At 49.2% G+C, this 18423-nt stretch overlaps 1 protein-coding gene and 1 non-coding gene across 3 annotated transcripts in view; both read right to left on the bottom strand.

Moving 5' to 3' along the window:
* ABTB3 (ankyrin repeat and BTB domain containing 3) overlaps window positions 1–18423 on the bottom strand; it is a 297599-nt gene that overhangs the window by 191642 nt on the left and 87534 nt on the right. The gene's annotated exons all lie outside the window — the stretch shown is intronic.
* Window positions 5143–5218, bottom strand: TRNAA-UGC (transfer RNA alanine (anticodon UGC)). The gene has a single exon. It is a non-coding gene; the product is annotated as a tRNA-Ala (tRNA).

Genomic DNA, 18423 nt, shown 5'->3' with positions numbered 1-18423 from the left:
AATCAATTTATATGTGCCATGAGATGAGAGAGGTTGACAATCACTGATATAAGCCATTGGGGTTCAGCCTTGCTGGGGACACTCTGAGAAGTTGTGGAACACAGTCCAGAACTATCCCACCGAGGTCACAGGGATGCCAGGAGTTTATCCACTAATTCCCATCCTCCCTCAATGAAGGGTCTCTCCTGGGGGGCTAACTCCCAGCACTTCCAGCCTGCCTGGGTGAAGGCTGACCATGCCCAGCGGCAGAGGACACGCAGGGCAGATATGCAGGAGCACTGGGACATGGGAGGGACACTGACAGCGTCTGCTACGGTGGGCAAAGGGGTGTTGAACAACTTGAACAACTGGATGTCAATTACGCTAAAATTTTCAAGCCATGTCAGGGCTTATCCAGGTAAGCTGGTCTTCCTTGTCTCATTTATGTATTTGCTTACTTCTCCCACCCTTCATCCAGCCATTCACCAAACATACCGACTGCTTTGTGCCAGACACCGTGTGAGATGCCGCAGGAGACAAAGAGGAAGGAGCGGGGATTTGAAAGGCAGAGAAGAGCCTGCAGGGCACTCGAGGCAAAGGGACCGGCCCAGCCCAAACCAGGGGGAGGAAGTCCTCATGGGACTGGAACTGAGACACACAAGGAAGCAAGGTGGACACATGCAGGGCCAGTGGGTTCAGGCTGTCCTAGAGGGCTCCAGCCCTCCTGGGAAGGCGCTGACACAGAGGGGACATTTTGGGCACGTGAGGAACATGGAATCCATTTTGGTGGACAGAATTCCAGCCTTGGATCTGAGAGCCATCGTTGATTTCTAGAGAGAAGTGGTAAGTATTTTAGGAAGATAGCTGTCGTGGGCTGAAAAAATGGCCCCAGCAAGGATGTCCACTCCTAATCTCTTGAAACTGTGAGTTTGGTACGTGACATGGCAAAGGGGACTTTGCAGATGTAATATGAAATTGAAGGGCTTGCAGCAGGAAGACTGTACTAGATTATCCAGGGTCTTTATGACAAGGATGTGGGAGGGTCAGAGACCAGAGAGGAGAAGGCAGTGTGACACAGGAAGCAGAGACTGGAGTGATGCGGCCACAGCCAAGGAGTGCTGGCAGCCTCTCTCTGGAAGATGCGGGGACAGACTCTGCCTGGAGACTCTACAGAAGGCTTCAGCCCTGCTGACACCTTGACTTCAGTCCTGCAGGCTCATTCTGCACTTCAGACCTCCATAACTGAGAGAATACATGTGTCCTGTTTTAATCCACAAAATTGGAAGTAATTTGTTAAAGCAGCAACAGGAAAGCGAGTACATAAATGTATGAAATCAAGGAAAGAGCAGGAGAGGAAGGGGACCACTGCCAGGTTCTGGGGATGGTGACTGAAGTGGGTGGGCATAGCAGCAGGGAGTGGATGGATTAGAAAGGTGTTACAAGGACAGAACCCTGGCACTTGGCAGAGATGGAAGAGGAGGGAGGGAGGGAAGGAGGGAGGGACGGAGGGAGGGAGGGAGGGGACAAAGTTTGACTCAGGTTTCTGGTTTGGGTGACTGAGCAGATAGTGGTGAGGGGAAGAAGGCTGAGTTCTGCCTGGGGTATACTCAAGTTCCAGGACCCGTTACCCCCTGGGGTCAAGGCAGTGCTGACCCTTTGTCTCCATAACAGCTGCCTTGCTTCTCAGTCTGACCCTCAATACAGCTTATGCATGCCAGTGAGCTAATAATCCAGAAATCCAAACTGGTGAAGATGTGCTAGAGGCCCAAGCCGGGGCTGCAGGGAACAGTCTGGCTGTTGCCTGGGTGGCCGGGGAGGAGGGGAGAGGAGTTGGCTGTGGTGGGCAGGGGGAGAGGCCAGCCACGCCCTAGACCCCAGCTAGTCCCGGAGGCCACTCCAGGCCTCTAGCTAGAGGTGGTCCACACGTGGATTTGCAGACCAGGTCCTGCTGGAGATGGGGAGGCTGCCCGATGGGTTCTGCACTGACTCACAGCCACCTCACAGCCACCACTGCCCAGTCACCCCTCCTTCTCTGTGTCCCCACCCACCCACCTCCAGGTTGCCCAGACACAATAGGGCCAGCAGGCCACTACTTGGCCCCAGTTGTGTTCTTAATCAGTCTAAACTGCTCCAAGAAGAGGGACGTGGCACTGCTGTGAAGTGCTGATGGCACAGAATTGGGGAGAATAGTAAATAAAAAGGAAACACCCGAGAGAAAACCAGAAAGGAGACACCAGCATTTATGCAACTAGGTCAGAGCTCCACGGATACCCCCCCAGGGGGAGGAGGAAGCCCGCGCTGGAAACGCAAATGTTTTCTGCAGCCTCAGACTAGATTTTCAGAAGGATGAAAACCTGGCATCCAGTAAGGCTGTGATGGATGATCACACCCAAGAGGGTGGAGGCCTCCTCCCTTCTCTAGAATGTCTGGACTTGAAAGGCCACAACCTCCCAGGAAGACGAGGTGGGGTGGGAGGGTTAACGCCACCTGAGCATCCCCGTGTGCCTGGCCCCATGCTGGCTGATGGAGCAGCTGAGTGCTCCCGGGAGCTCAGGGGGCATGGGCATGGAGAGAAAGGAGTCCTGGGGGCATTCTGATAAAAATCTAGATGGCATAAGGCAGACTCGGGAGCTCCCAGGGAGAGAAGGCTCTGTGCCACCTGGGTGGTTCAGAAAGTCTTTATAGAACAGGCAATTCTTTTGGTTTAATTCATGTAAAATTCACGTAACATAACATTAACCCTTTTAAAGTGACCAACTCAGTGGTGTTCAGTACATTCAGAATGCTTTACAACCACCACCTCCATGCAGCTCCAAAACGTTGCCATCAACCTAGAAGGCAGTTTCAGATCCATTAAGCAGCCTCCCCCAACCCCCATCCCCACCCTCCAGCCCCTGGCAGCCACCAGTCAGCCTCCCATCTCCACGGATTTACCTGTTCTGGATATTTCATATAAATAGAATCATACAATATGCAACCTTTTGTGTCAGGCTTCTTTCACTTAGTATAATGTTTTCAAGGTTCGTTCGTGTTGTAGCAGGTATCAGACCTCATTTCTTTTTATGGCTGAATAATAGAGGAGGTGATTCTTGAGCTGATCTTGAAAAATGAGTAGGTGTGCGCAAGCCAGAGAGACACAGGGGAATGAGAACAGCATACCTGGCGGAGGAGGGGACAGTGACAAAGCAAGGAGGCATGAAACAGCAGGGGCTCTTCTGCGGACCTCAGGGATGACTGGCTAAAGAACAGTGAAAGATGAGGCCGAGGAGGCAGAAAGCACTAGCAAGTTAAGGGGACATTACGTTTAGCTAACGGGAGTGATAGGTGGCGAACCAGGGGGTGATAGGACCAGATCTGCACTTCAGAAAAGATGGATCACTGAAGTAGGGCGACCAGTTAGGTGGCTGCTGGGAGGTGATGGGGCCAGGACTAAGGCAGGAGCTGCAGGGACACGGAGTGGGGACCGCTGCAGGTGTGTTAAGCAGGCAAGCCTAATGGGCTTGGCCTACCTTGGACAAGAGGGTGACAGGCAGGGGGCTTGGCCTACCTTGGACAAGAGGGTGACAGGCAGGGGGCTTGGCCTACCTTGGACAAGAGGGTGACAGGCAGGGGTGTCAGGTGAGTTCTGGGGGGAGGTGTCCTAAGGGGTGGGAAGGAAGGAATGAGTCCACCTGCCGTGGGTGAGTTAACTGTCAGGGTTCTGTAGGTCATCCAGGTGGGCACCCCAGCAGCAACTGGCTGGTGCCTGGGTCTAGGTCAGGAGAGGTGTTTGGGCTGAAGGGAAAGGTTTTAAAATCTTGCTTAATGTATTCTTTTTTTTTTAATTTTTTTAAAATTCATTTTACAGAGGAGAGAGAGAGACAGAAAGGGAGAGAGAGAGGAGAGAGAGACAGAGAGAGAAGGTGGGGAGGAGCTGGAAGCATCAACTCCCATCTGTGCCTTGACCAGACAAGCCCAGGGTTTCGAACCGGCGACCTCAGCATTTCCAGGTCGACGCTTTATCCACTGCGCCACCACAGGTCAGGCCTAATGTATTCTTTACAGTGGTCTGCGGTACAGAATAGGTGTGTTCCCATTCTACAGACAGGAAAATGGAGGCTAAGCCACATACCCAAGGCCACGTAGTTCATAAGTAGCAGAGCTGGTATTCAAACCCCCATTTGGCTGACTCCTAAGCCTCTGAGCTTTCCATTAAGTCATGTTGCCTTTTCAATTCTTTCTCTGCAGCTCCTGTTCCTCTCCTCAAACCCTAAACCCACTCGCTCGGCACTTCCCTGTAAGAAGGCGTGTGGGCCTGAATGCAGCACAGAGCAGCCATTCTGCCCTCCTGATGTGCAAGTGTGGTGGGCGGGTGGAGAAAGGAGGGGGAGGGAGGAGGACACTGTTTTCCAAGTAAACACCTAAAATTCCCCAGGATGCACTGGAGATGCTGCTGAACTTGAATTAGACCCCAGCGTAGTGAGGGCAAAGCAGCCGCAGATAAGGTAACCAGGGAGACGTCCCTGAGGTGGAGAGTCGGAAAACTGCATATGTTTTTATACCACTCAAGTGCCTGCTCTGGCCTCTCAAGGTACTGACATTAGCTGATCCTGCCCATGTCACGTGGCCCAGCTTATGGTGCCACGGTGGGGAGTTAACAATTTCATGAACAAATTTGGGGCTTTGGGGAACTTCTTAACTGGCAAGAATAAACCAGCCCCAGAGATGAACAAAACCCGGGGGAGAGCAAAATTACCCCCCAAAAAATAACTTGGAGACGTGATTAGGTGTCATTCAAAGCAAGAGAGGCAATGGAGGAACCATTATCTTAATGAAGCAAAAACAGCATCTTCTTGGAATGCTTTTTTTTAAAGACTTTATTCTTTTTTTTTTTTTTTGGTATTTTTCTGAAGTTGGAAATGGGGAGGCAGTCAGACAGACTCCCGCATGTGCCCGACTGGGATCCACCCAGCATGCCTACCAGGGGGCGATGCTTTGCCCATCTGGGGTGTTGCTCTGTTGCAACCAGAGCCACTCTAGCACCTGAGGCAGAGGCCACAGAGCCATCCTTAGCGCCCAGGCCAACTTTGCTCCAATGGAGCCCTGGCTGCAGGAGGGGAAGAGAGAGACAAGAGAGGAAGGAGGGGGGGAGGGGGGGAGAAGCAGATGGGTGCATCTCCTGTGTGCCCTGGCCGGGAATCGAACCCGAGACTCCTGCACGCAAGGCCAACGCTCTACCACTGAGCCAATCAGCCAGGGCCTGGAATGCTTTTTAAAAATGAGTCCAGCTTGCGATCTCAAGGCCAAACGCCCGGGGCTGCTGAGGGCCAGGCCTGGCTATCAGGCTGTCACTGAACTCGCATCTGAATCCCTTTTAACAGAAAACCTGATGTTGGGTTGTGTGTGTTGTGAGTGGTCCTTAGGCATCACTGGCTACAAATCTGGGCCTTGGTGCAATGGTCCCCCCATGGTTCTCTGAGCCAGCTCCCCTCCTGCCCTGCCCCCGTCCTCACCCAGTGCTGTTAGGAGTCTCCATTCTCCTTACACAATAGCCCAGACAGTGTTCTATCTCTTCTGAATGCAGGGAATATTGTACTTCTTTCTGCTCTCACTGAGCTCATCAGGTGGCTGGAGAACATGTGACCGTCAGCTTTTCAGGTTCAAGTTCCTTTCCTGGGCATGGAGCTATCATGTTCTGCAGCTGGAGAACTTGTGGGGAAGCACGCTGGAATCTGGCATCCAGCACACTGTACTTCTTGGTGCAACAATTACTTTTTGTGTCTCCGGAAAAGCGTATTTTATGACACAAGAAAAATGAGAAGGCAGAATTCTCATTTATTAAAAAATGTTTTTCTTATTATGCTTGTATAGTGTAAATTGGTTATTTCTGCCTGCACAGCATCCATTTTCCCTCCTCCTAGTAATGCACAATTATTGAGTGGGGGGAGCATGCTTCTCCCTGCCACCACCCCCTGATTCCAGGCTGGCACGTGACAAGAGTTGCCAGTAAGTGTATTCTATTTCCTTGTACACAGTGATTAGGTCAGGGATGTGCAGATGACTTAAGGTAGGTGAACCATCAATTTTATTGAAACCATTATGGAAGAAATACCCTTTTCCCACGGCAATTGCTATCTGCAAGGCTCATGTAAGCCTGGAGCTGCTGAGGGCAAACATGTGAGAAATGAAGCCAGCCTGACCTGGTGGTGGTGCAGTGGATAAACCATTGACCTGGGACACTGAGGACCCAGTTTTGAAACCCTGAGGTCATCGGCTTGAGTGCAGGCTCACCAGCTTGAGTGCGGGGTCTCTGGCTTAAGTGTGGGATCATAGACATGACCCCATGGTCTCTGGCTTAAGCCCAAAGTCTCTGGCTTGAGCAAGGGGTCACAGGCTCAGCTGGAGCTCCCTGGTCAAGGCATATATGAGGAAGCAATCAATGAGAAACTAAAGTGTTGCAACAATGAATCAATGCTTCTCATCTTTCTCCCTTTCTATCTTTTTGTCCCTGTCTCTCTCTCTCACCAAAAAAAATTTAAAAATAAAAAGAAAGAGGAAGGAAGGAAGGAAGGAAGGAAGGAAGGAAGGAAGGAAGGAAGGAAGGAAGGAAGGAAGGAAGGATGAAAGGAAGGAAGGAAAGATGAAAGGAAGGAAGGAAAGATGAAAGGAAGGAAGGAAAGGAGGGAGGAAGGAAGGAGGAAGGAAGGAAGGAAGGAAGGAAAGGAGGGAGGAAGGAAGAAAGCAAGCCAAACTAAGATAAGCAAAAAGAGAATGGCTAAACCCTGAAGATAGCATTTGTGCTCCTAGAACAAGCTGTACCTGAAAGTTCATTTTGGCTGAAATATTCAGTTATATGCTCAAGTTTGAGTTGGGTTTCTGCTCTGCCAAGCAAAAGGGTCCTGATTCCTATAACCTAATACAGTGCTTAGCTCAAAGGAGATGTGAGAAGTTATCTCTTTATTCCACCTATTAGCAAATCTTGTTGGATTTGTCTGCAAAAATCTATCCCAAATCTTACCACTGCTCATCACCTACACTGCTACCATCAAGGTCTAAGCCACCAATAGCTCTCCCCTAAACTACAGTGAAAGTTCCCAACTTGATTTTACTGTTTCTCTCCTCATCCCCCTTCCACCTATTGTCACTTAGAAAGTGAGTGGAAAGATCCTTTTAAAATCTAAGTCAGATCACATCACTTTTCTGCTCAAAACCATTCAATGGCCCCCATCTCACTCTGGATAAAATCCAAAGGCCTCCCATCACCCGCAGAGCTTTGTTGAGGCCACGCAGATCTGGCTGTCCCCCTCTCTGACGCATATCCCATCACCCTCTTCCTTGCTGTCTCAGCCCTGGCCAGGCCTGCCTCCGGCTGGTCCTTGCTTGTGTCATCCATTCTCACCATAGGTCCTTTACACCTGTTCCCTCTTCTGCCAATACTCCCCTGCCTCCCTCTCATTACTCTCATCTCACCTCTTCAAGGCCTTCCCATCCGAAACAGCCATCCTTGCTCTTACCCCCTTGCCTTACTTTACTCTGTTGCACTTTCTGCTACCCGACAATATATTTTCCCATTTGTGTACTGCCTGTCTCCCCCACTGGAGTGCGGTTTCCACAAGGACCGGGGATTTGTGTCTCTGGTACAGTGCTGTCGCCCAGGGCCCAGAACAGTGCCTGGCACACACAGGTGCTTGGTAAATATTTACTCAGTGCCTGAGCAAGTGTGAACATGTAATGAATGACCTTGGGCAGTCATCAGCCTCTTTGGTCCGTTCATTTTCCCCTGTGTGAAGAAAGAGATGGGATGAGATCTATGGTTTTCAAAGTACCGTTCGCCTTCAGGTTGAGTGGGGGTGGCAGGAGGCACTCTGGGACCCTTCCCTGCTTCCACAGAGCAGCTCAACTTTGGTTTTCTATATTGGGGTTCCATCAAAGAAACAGACACATCCTGCTGTTAAGAGTTGGCTTAGATAATCTGGATGACCTCGATGCTAAGCTCCCCAAGTCAGTTCAGCACTCCTTACATTTCCTCTCAGCAGAAGAACTTTGTGGGCTTTTTCTCCACCTGAAATTCTGAGACAGTCTTGGCAGAATGTCTTTCTCTTCGTTAAAGAGGCACGGAGAAGGTTTCTGTCTTTTGGCACCAATTTATTATCTGGTCAGTATTCGCTGACTCCTCTGCTGTGGAAGGTCCCAGCAGAGAGGTCCCTGGGCTTTGTGTGTTTAAAGGAAATCCCTTCCCTCCTCCTCACTTGGCAACAAATCTCTCCTTTTCCTTTTACTGCATACAATTTAGAAAAATTGGCAAATTTCTCTAAAACTACAGAGATGTGAAGTTTAATCAGGGAGAGAAAATCGATCCGCGTTTGAGGCTAATTAAAAAGCATCTCAGTAGGCTGTGCTTCTTGCCTATTCTTGCACCTTCTCCTGGAGGCAAAAGCTTCCTCCATAGACTCAGCATATTGAGAGACAGAGAGAGATGTGTATAGAAAAGAAAAAGGCTCAAAGTAAATCTCAGACAATAACCTTCAGTGGACTTCCCCCAGGAAAGTGATACAAGACCTACCTGTCTCTTCTTTCACAACAAATTAGAAAGTTGGTGGAAGACTCAAGAAAACCCAGGAACCTAGGTTCACATAATCTGAACAGCACTGGTTCAGGCAGTGCCCTTGGACACTACATTTAGGGGCTGGAGGGGAACTGGAAGTCAGGAGACAGATGGAAAGGGTGGGGGAGGGGGGTGACTTCTACACACTTAACATCTATCCCCAGGCGGGTCTTTTAATCACAAGGGTATGGCGAAGTTTCTGAAGGTGAGAGAAGTCACCTGACCCCTACAACAGTGACAGCATTCCAACTCCAAGCCAGGGTCACAGTTCTCTCCAGCACCCTGCACTGCCTCCCAGGAGATCTAGTCACATGTCAGGGAGCCGAGGATATGGAAGGCTTAGGAGGGATGGCGTGCTCATCAGTCAAGTGTAACAGGAAGCTCAGGAACGCCATCACCTGAAAACCCACCACTGGTTAGCAAACTGGGGTCCCTGCAAGAGCTGTTTCAGTGAAGTGAGGGGCACCTTTGTCTTGGGTTTGAGCCTCATGTGGGGAAAATGCTTCAGGGTGATCTTCGTAATGTGCAAATCTGAACACAATACCCCTGCTGAAAACCCTTCACCGTTTCCCCACGGCCCACCTCCTTTGCTCATGCTGTTCCCTCTGCCAGCAATGCCCTTCCCCAACTCTGCACCTCACTCTTGTCCCTTCGTTAATATTCTTGTTCTTGTAGCAGGTGTACAGAAAAGCATTCTCTGGGGCCTTGAATCAGGGTTAGCAAGTCTGGGCTGAAAATAATGATGAGGGTGATAATGAAAATGACATGTATTCACACCTCCTCTGCGCTAGGCTCTGGTTTCAGGATTCTTTGTGCAGTAACTCATTCAACCCTCATAACCATCCTGTGTGGTCAAGTTCCATTATTTCATGAGCGAGAATCCAAGGCACAGAGGGTAACAGGACAGAGAGCAGTGGGCGGCGATGGGGAATGTTATGAACTGAATATGTGTCTACTCCCAAAATACCTATGTCGAAGCCCTAACACCAGTGTGACTATATTTGGAGGTAGGACAATCAAGGGGGTAATTGCAGCTAAGTGAGATCATAAGGATGGGGCCCTGATCAGAGGATTAATGTCCTTATAAGAACAGAAAAGAGAGAGCGAGAGAAAGCACTTCCTGTCTGTCTGTCTCAACTATCTGTAAGCCAGAAAGCTAGCTCTCACCTGAAACCAAATCAACCAAAACCTGATCTTGGATTGTGAGAAAATTAATTTCTGCGATTTAAGCCACAGCTGCCTAGTTTGTGGGATTTTGTTATGGCATTTCAAGTTGAATAATACTGGGAACAACAAAAATAAAGTGCCCAGGCAGTTCTCTTAGAGGTGACAGCGCTGTAGCTGAGACCTGAGGGAGACAGTCTGGGACTATCAGGGGGAAGAACAATCAGGCAGAGGAAAGAGCAGATGCAAAGGTCCTGTGACAGGAATCAATCCTGCATTATTGGAGATACAGAGATATAGTGAGGATAAGAAGACAGGTACTAAGAGGGTCTGGGGAGGCAGGCAGGGGCCAGACCATGGAGGGTCTCTTAGGCCATAAAAAAGAATCTGGATTTCATTCTAAGTGTCCCATAGGCCTACGAGGAGACCAAGCAGGCTGGTGCGTAGAGGAGTGAAATGGGAGAGGGCAGGGTCACAGTACAAATGTCTCCCCCTCCCCCGCAGGCTACTGCACACAGCCAGGCAGCCACGCTGCAAACGCTCCGGGAGGTGGGGTGGGGCCTTCACTGGGCTCTGCCGTGCATGTGGGCTCTAGGGATGTGCAACCTCGTGACCCTGCTCACCCAGCCCTCAAATCTGTCTGAGAACAGGCATTCTCAAAGTGCTTTTGTTTTTTAATTAAATCCCAGTGACCTGCTCCCTGTAATGGCATTAAATTATCAGGCCATCTGCTACCTGGGAACAGAGGAGCAGGGAAGCAGCTGAATTCAGGAAAAGTGGAGCACCAAGAGTGGTCTGGGCGTTTCCTCCTGCAAGCATTCTCCTCTGCACATCTAACGACTCCCACCCAGAGACACAGGGGAAATGAAACAGAAAATCTAGATAAGGTGGGCAGAGTCATCCCGGTCAATGTGCAGGTGCCCGAGAGTGAGGGAGAGATGGGAGACAGGACCTGTGCTTCCCACGGCGCAGCTATCTCCCAGAAGGTGAGCACCTCAAGCCCTGGCTGTGATTCTGTAGGTTTGAGGATAATTTCCCCAGCAAAGCCACAGTCCGTCTTAATCTGGGTGAGGGGCGGCCCCACCGTATAGGTGAGAGGCCCGATGAGACTGTCAGCTCTCCAGTTCCCATAGGGCCGCTGCTCTGCACCAGCCTGTGGTTAGCGCTGGGTTCAAAAGAGGATAAAGTCTTGTTTTAAAGGGGACAGAAGAGCACAGTTGGGGAGGTGGTACTTGAGATGACTCTTCAAGAAAAGAGAAATGCAACAGATTCCTCAAGTATTGACTTTGAATGACACCGAGTTCCAACGGTGATCAAGTTTCAGCTTTCTGCCTCCAAAGGGCTCACGTGCTGCCAAGGAAGCAAGACCAGGTACCAAGGACCAGAACAGCAGGCAGTACCTGCCGCAACAGAATGAGGCCCAATGCCACAGATCGAAAAAAGAGAAAAGTCCTTCTGTCTGAGAAGTACAGGAGATGTTACACTCAGGAGGGGACATTTGAAATACCCATGAAGGACTAATTCAACTAATACTAAAGGTGAGGGGGGTGAGTAGAATAAATAGCCCCCTAAAGGTGTCCATGTCCTAGTCCCTGGAACCTGTGAATATGTTACTTTCCAGGGAAAAGGGGACTCTGCAAATCTTGAGATGGAGAAAATATTCTGGATTATTTGGGTGAGTTCGGTGTAATTGCAAGAGTCCTTATAAGAGAAAGATAGGAGGGTCAGGTTCAGGGCCGAGTCAGAGTCAGAGAAAGAGAAGTGATGATGGAAGCAGATCCGAGTGATGGAATATGAGAAAGACTAGATGAGCCACCATTGGCTTTGAAAATGCAGGAGGGGGCCACAAGCCCAGGAATGCAGGAGCCTCTAAAACCTAGAAAAGGCAAGAAATAGCTTCTCCACTAGCATCTCCACAAGGAACACATCCCTGCCAACACTCTGATTTTATCCCAGGAAGACCCATTTCAGCCTTCTGACCTTCAGAGCTATAAGATAATAAATCTGTGTTGTTTTAAGCCACTGTATTTGTGATGATTTGTTATAGCACCATTAGGAGACTAATACAGTGGGGAAGAGCACTCTGGGCTGGAGAAACAGCATACACAGAGGCACAGAGGCCTAAAAGGCACAGCTGTGCTTAGAAAGCACAAAGGGGAACTTGGCCATAGAGTACATGCAGGAATTGGCTGCAGGTGACACTGGATGACAGCTGGGTTCCAGGCCTTTGATGCCACAGCTGAACTTGGGAATGTCCTCTGTAGGCACTAGGGGGTACCAGGAGACTTTTAAGCCTGGTGAGGTAGGGGCGTCGAGTGATCAGTTCTATATTTGGGAACAATAACTCTAGGGGTGATAGTATAAATAGTGTAAAGGAAAAATGAGAAGGAAGGAGATAAAGCACAAGGAACCCCAATACCCACAACTCTGGGGTCACGACCCATGACCAACAGAACATGCTGCTCCTGACAGGCCACAGAGGCCAGCCTGCAGTCCTGCAGTGCGCCCACCCGCACTGGTCCCCATCCTCCCCATTATGAATGGGAGGGCACAGAGGTTCCAGCTAGAGGCCAGCTCCAGGGCCACCTGGAGGGTTGTGTTTGTGCTCAGACTCGGTGGGAAAAAGTGCTGAGACGCATTAGTCATGTCTGCTCTGGACCAGGGAAGAATGTGACAGTTCCCTGGCATTGGTGGTGGGAGCTGAGAGTGGGGACGGTGAGGAGGTGCAGAAACGGGGGGTGGTGGGGGGCATTAGGACAGGTTCTAGAAAGAAAGTAAGTGTGGGTGAGTCACTTGGAGGGTGTCAGTCCAGCTCAGACCGGGATCTGACCCGTCTCACAATCTCCTTACACCTTTAATTTAGTCCATAACAATCCTTGGAGTGTGAGGAATTCCCAAGAGAAAGGAAAGAGGGTGAGTTCTGCATTCTGATATTGAGGGAGTTACTTGCAAATGAGGAAGCAAGTGTGGAGAGTTGAAAAAAAATCTGGGAATCCACTAGACTCTCACCGGCAATAGGACTGAGAGAGGGTGCCCTGAGTACACATCCGGGTCATACCAAATGGGATTCCGGGAAAGATTTTAAAGCAGGTATAGTGCTTTCAAAAAATAGTTCGAGAACTACTGCTCAAAATCAACCCCATTGAGCTCTAGCTAAATATCAGCCTTAGAGAAGTTCCAAGTCTTGGCCAAGGTCATAGGGAGTTGCAGAGCAGGGTGAACACTCCCACCACCTCTCCATCAGGCCAACACCCTTCCTGGCGGTCTAGTTTCTAGGATACAACACACACTTGCTGCTCCCAGAATGTTCACGGCCCTGTCTTCTATGGAATACCCACCAGGTGGTGGACGAGAAGTGTCCTCACCAATTCCAAACACTGAGAAAAGACCACAGTGGCTGGAGTGGAGAACAGGAGGCAGAGCTGAAACGACTTCCAAGAGCCAGGCACTGGTTTGCTGTGTCCTGACCATCCCCCGAAAGGTAGTCCGAGGATGAGCTGAGTTTTCTAGAACTGCCCCTACTGGTGAGGCTGTGGATCATCCCATGCATATACAGGAAAACTGGGTTTGTCAGAATTGCTGGGCACTCGCATAACCAGGTAGGTCCTGGAAGCACATAGGAATTAAACACAGGCTCTGCAGATTGTATCAGAAGGGGCCTTCTCAGCTTATCAAGGGATATAGTAGGAGCCCAGAGCAACATCTTAGCACATGACGAGCACTCAATAAGTAAGAATAACTGTTGTTGATGGAACGGAAGCTGTGTATGGGCACTGAAGAAGCTTTCCACACATTATCCCTGTGAGTGACTAGGGGAGGCATCTCCATTTTAAAGCTAAAAACACTGAGGCTCAGAGAGGTTAAACAACTTGCCTAAGGTCACAGAGTGGGTTGAATGGAGAATGTGACCTTATTTGGAAAAAGAGTCTTTGCAGAGGTAATTAAGTTAAGGATCTTGAGATGAGATCTTTCTGGATTATCTAGTTGGGCACTAGAACCAATGACAAATACCCTTAGTAGATATGAAGAAGAACATAGAAGAGGAGGAGTCCATGTGAAGACAGAGGCAGAGATTGGAGTTATGTGGCCACAAGCCAAGGATCACTGGCACCCACCAGAAGCTAGAAGAGTCAAGGAAGGATTCTTCCCTAGAGCCATCAGCAGGAGGCAGCCCTGCCAAGGATGTCTGGATTTTGTATGTCTAGTGTCTAGAATCGTGAGAGAATAACTTCTATTGTTTTAAGGCACACCAAGCCTGTAGTAGTCTATTGCAGCAGCTGCCTTAGGTCACTAATGCAGGTCACAAAGCCAGTGGGCAGCAGAGGTGGGTCTGTTGGACCCCAAAGGCCATGCTTTTAACCATGAACAATCCACGCTTGGATAAGTGAATGAGTGAGAGACCGCGGAACCCTCATTACAGCAGAATGTCAATATTGTTTCAGTGACAGGATGAGGGAGAGGGAGAGCCACTTAGGGAAAATAAATTGTCAATTTCTTTGCCTTCCGGTGTCAAATTTGACACTCCTAATTCTGCCTGTTCACTTATCATTAGAGTTCCCATGCTCAATAGAAAGAGGAGAAGAGGACAGCAGACCTTGCATAAAGAGGCCATGAGGTGAAAACAAGGTAGGAACACCTGCTCGTGCCTGGCAACCAAAGGCTCGTCAGCTCAAATGTGCATGGGTTACTCCGGAAACAGAAAATGCAGTAATGCGGGGAGGTGACAGGTGTCCTACACATACCTAACTAGGCATCAGAATGAACCATTTCACCTTCAAAAGGTCAAGGGCCTTGGGCTTTCATCTTCTTTTTTGCTGTCTCCTTCCCCTCCTATCTTCTTCCCCAGGTCTGCAGTGCCTTCAGGGTAGAGAAAGGGTCAGCCAGCTGGGTTTCTAGAATCTACGAATAGGTTCTCAACCTGCAGGTGCTCCACAGAAGAAACAAAGTGGGTGGTCAATACTTCCTCACCTAGGCATCAGTTTTTGATGTCACGCTTCCAAACTGTACAAAATATGGAAGGGAAAATGGGGGACTTTCTTCCCAGGCATGCCTGCCCTTTCCTCAGCTTCTGCGCTTCGTTAGGACACGCAGGCCAGGCATTTCTCCAGGCGGCGCCCACCACTGCATTCCTAACAACAGACTTTTCCAGTGTGTAGCTGGGTCTGCCTGTTGGCTATGAACAAGTGTCAAATGCCAGTCACATTTTTTTTCTTTCAAAGTCCAAAGTCATCTGACATCAGAACAGGTTTCAGACTGCAACTATCAAGGTCTGAGCTCAAGCATCTCTCGGCTGGCCTGTGGAGGACAAGAGGCAGCTTAGCCCGGTGCACCGGACCTTGAACATGGGGTCACACAGGGTGGAGTACACACACTAGCTCCACCGTTTACTGACGGCATAGCCTAGATAAATGTGCTAACCTCCGAGTCTCAGCTTTGTGTCTCATCCAACAAATAGTTACGGAACCCTCACCCTGTGGCTGCCACTGTTCCTCTTTGCTGAAGAAGGAGAGTCGTAAACAAACAAGAAAAATATCAGATGGTGATAAGTTCTACTTAGAGAATTAAAACGAGCTGTGTTGGAGAAAGTGGCTGGAGTGCAGCTTTAGATGGAGTGGCCCTGGAAAGCTCCTCAGATGTTGAATATAAGACCCGAGCAACAAGAAGAAGCCAGCCTCACAAAAAGCAAGAGTAGCAACATTCCAAGAAGAGGAAACAGCAGGTGCAAAGGCCCAAAGTCTGTGTCACACTTGGAAACTTAGATAGAAGCCTGTGGCTGGAGCGTAGGAGTATGGGTTAGATGGTGACAGATGACACAGGATGAAGGAAGGAACCTGATCATGTAGGGGGTCTAAACCGGGGTGCAAGCGATGATCAAGCAAGGCGCAGGAACGAAAGTTGGAACTTCTAGCAACATTTATTTTATGAACAGAAAAATGTAAAAAGGAAATCAAGCTCATTAATTTCACTGTATCACTGCTGGTAGTACAGTTTATTTAATTTCTAAATGAGCATGCCTATAATGAGGGCGCATGCTCAAAATCTTTAGGTGGGAGTACATAATACAAGAGTTTAGACCAGGGGTCCCCAAACTACGCCCGCAGGCCACATGCGGCTCCCTGAGGCCATTTATCTGGCCCCCGCTGCACTTCCAGAAGAGGCACCTCTTTCATTGGTGGTCAGTGAGAGGAGCATAGTTCCCATTGAAATACTGGTCAGTTTGTTGATTTAAATTTACTTGTTCTTTATTTTAAGTACTGTATTTGTTCCCGTTTTGTTTTTTTACTTTAAAATAAGATATGTGCAGTATGTATAGGGATTTGTTCATAGTTTTTTTTATATCCGGCCCTCCAATGGTCTGAGGGACAGTGAACTGGCCCTCTGTGTAAAAAGTTTGGGGACCCCTGGTTTAGATATTGCTCACGTAGGGCTTTGTATGAAAGAGTGACCAGTGGGATGGCAAGCCTTTGAGAGTTTTAAGCAGCTGGTTGATGTTTTGAAAGCAACCCTCCCTGCAGAATGGAGCTAACATCCTTACTCAGATGCCCCACCCCATGTGTCTGGAGCCCCTACCACGATAATAAACTTGCAATACTGTTTTTATTGCTGACAAAAATGCTACCTGTATAGCCTAAAAGGTATTAGAACTACTAACCAATTACCAAATCATCACCATTATTCAAATCAGAATAAAAAAGAAACCACTCATGCTTATCTGAGTTAAAATATTGCACTGGCCTCTGAAGACCACATTGCTCACCCTCATCCCTTACCAGTACACACCCTCTCCATGTGGGCCACGGCTTTCTTTGCTAACCATTCCTTCTTTCTTTTTGTGTGCCCCTGGTCACCAGGATAAGAAAATAATCTGTTTGTCCTTTTAGAGATTCATAGTGTACATTGTGTACTAAAGGCCCTGAGAAGTTTTGCTTTTTTTTTTTTAAGCCTGTTTTTCTAACCTCGTGACTTTCAACCTGGCCGCACACTAGAATCATGTGGAGAGCTTTATAAAATACTTATTCCTGGGTCCTGTCCCTAAAGAGGGACTCAGGAGGGCAGCCCAGACAGTAGTTGTCAAAGCTTCCCGGGTGATTTGGATGCACAGTTGGGAATCACTCCTTTAACTCAACAGTTTTGAAACCTACTTGCTTGAAAGATGAATATATATATATACAGGCCTTCGCACCTGCTGTTTCCTCTTCTTAGAATGTTGCTTCTCTCAGTTCAATGTCCCTTGGAACTGAGATGATGTTCTAGGGAACACGCTTTGGAGAATGCGGGACAAAGGCAGCAGTTTCCAAATTTGATATTAAGGAGACTTTAAAGAAGTCCCATTTCTCAGTTGCAACCTCAGACATATCGCACCTGGAGCATGAGGGCCTGGGAATCTGCAGTTCTAACAGCCCCTCCCCCATGATTCTGATGACCCTATGAGTTTGGAGATCGTCCGGCACTGGCCAGGTAAGGCAGAGGATGACGGCAACCAGGTGAGGGTGAGGTCCTTCAATTCAGACATTCTCTAGCCTGGGGGGTTTCTGGCCTTCCTACCCTCTCAATCCCATGCTGTTGTCCCCAGCCAGAGCACCCTAATTAAGCAGGGGAACAAGGTCAGCACCAGGCTTGAGTTTGACTGGGTGGTCAGGAAAGGGTGTGTCCTCATTAATCTGTGTGTCACCTGGTTCAGCTGTCATCTCTCTGGCCCTTGGTTTTCTCATTTGCAAAAGAAATAAAGAGCTGAGTTCCCTGCTTGTTCCTCCAACATCCCTGTGTCCCTCTGTTAGTGCAATTTCATGAGTGGCACCGCCACTCGGAGGACACTAAGCACAAACGGCTCCCCTTCACTGTCTCTTTCAACCTTGTGGGACTGATGTGTCCTGCTTGGATGGCTGAACACTATCCAACAGTAAGCATGTGGACACGGGCACTGGAGACAGCTCAGACCACGAGCTCTGTGGCCTGGAGCGTTTGCTTGAACTTGTCAAACCTTCACTTCCTCCTGTGCACAGTGGAGTTGGAGTGAACTGCAATAGGCCCAGCGCCTGGCTGTCACAGGGATAAAACCAGGGGTTGTGCACAGTGTTAGCAGTGTGTCTGGCATCCATTAAGAGCTCAATAAATGTCTGCTGTAGAAGGTAGCAGTAAAGTAGAGTAATAAAGGTCCACCCTATAAACACTGTCAATTGTTGTAATAAGGCCCACAATTCCAAAATGACTCTGTAACTGCTCACCTCTCGCAATGAGTCAGGGTTGCTGGGGCCCCGGCATCCCTGTAGCAGGAAGAGACATTCCCAGCACAAAGCAGGTCATGCTCTATGGACCCCAGCATTGAAGGCCCCAAGGGGACTCGCTCTTGGTCGCCAGAACTAGTGCATGGCAAGATGGAGCTTGGAAGTTCATACACCATGCCAACACTCATCGGTGTAGTTAAAACTAACCCCACTGGGTCAGTCTTATGGGGCCAAGGGACGTGGCAAGGAGAAGCTTAAATCTGTACAGCTCCATGGCGCCCTTGAGCGGCCACAGTATGAGAGATGGTGGCTCAGAAGGCGCACCATTCTCCTAAAGATGGGGACCCCGAGGACCAGAGGGTAACAGGACTCCTCAAGGCATCACTGCTTGCCTGCGGAAGGCTCTGAAGGAACAGTAAAGAGGGGGGCGTGCTAGCATGTACTGAGCACCTACTGAATAAGCTCACCTTC

The sequence above is a fragment of the Saccopteryx leptura genome, chromosome 1 (assembly GCF_036850995.1).
Source record: "Saccopteryx leptura isolate mSacLep1 chromosome 1, mSacLep1_pri_phased_curated, whole genome shotgun sequence".
NCBI lineage: Eukaryota > Metazoa > Chordata > Mammalia > Chiroptera > Emballonuridae > Saccopteryx > Saccopteryx leptura.
Note: the sequence above shows the minus strand (reverse complement) of the source record. Positions and strands in the feature narration are given on the sequence as shown.